The sequence below is a fragment of the Lytechinus pictus genome, unplaced genomic scaffold (assembly GCF_037042905.1).
Source record: "Lytechinus pictus isolate F3 Inbred unplaced genomic scaffold, Lp3.0 scaffold_19, whole genome shotgun sequence".
In the NCBI taxonomy this organism is placed as follows: Eukaryota; Metazoa; Echinodermata; class Echinoidea; order Temnopleuroida; family Toxopneustidae; genus Lytechinus; species Lytechinus pictus.
The window spans coordinates 10929316-10929996 of NW_026974140.1; positions in this window are offsets into that span (position 1 = coordinate 10929316).

Genomic DNA, 681 nt, shown 5'->3' on the forward strand with positions numbered 1-681 from the left:
TTACCTGCTTGTTATAGCTGGCCCCTGCATTTTGTACCCACTTTACTATAATTTTACATGCTTTATTTATGTAGTTTTCAGTCTTATACAGCATTATTCATATTTTTTATCGTCACACAAAAATGTACTCATTTATGTCATTGTTATTGTATCAATTTTTTTTCATTTGTTATTGATTTATGAATGAAATGCAGAAACTCCTGCAAAATGACTGTCAGGACATGGGCGTTTTGCCCCCCCCCCCAAAAAAAAAAAAAATCACGACCAAGAAAAAAAAGAGAAAAGGAAAGGGATAAGGGTGAAATATAATATTATTTTCCAAATATTATCTCAAAATCTATCATGAACTTGGATTTTCGTAATAAAGATGTCAAAATCTTTGCTCGCTCGCTTCGCTCACTCACAACTTTTTATTAATTTTACGCAATACGCCATATTGAGCTCCCTCTAAATTGTTGGCTCATTACGCCACTGGGACAACCCCTTCAAAGGAACAAACAAAAATCAACTTTGAGCGGCCGATCGGGGATAATATGGGTGAAAAAAAAATCGGCCCCCCCCCCCTATTGGCGGAGGCTGGACCAAGGCATCTTTCTTGGCAACTCTTGCTCATTCTTTCTGCGCCCCTGCTGCGACTCTAGCTCCGATCCTAACACAGCTAGCTCATATGTATGAGAAATC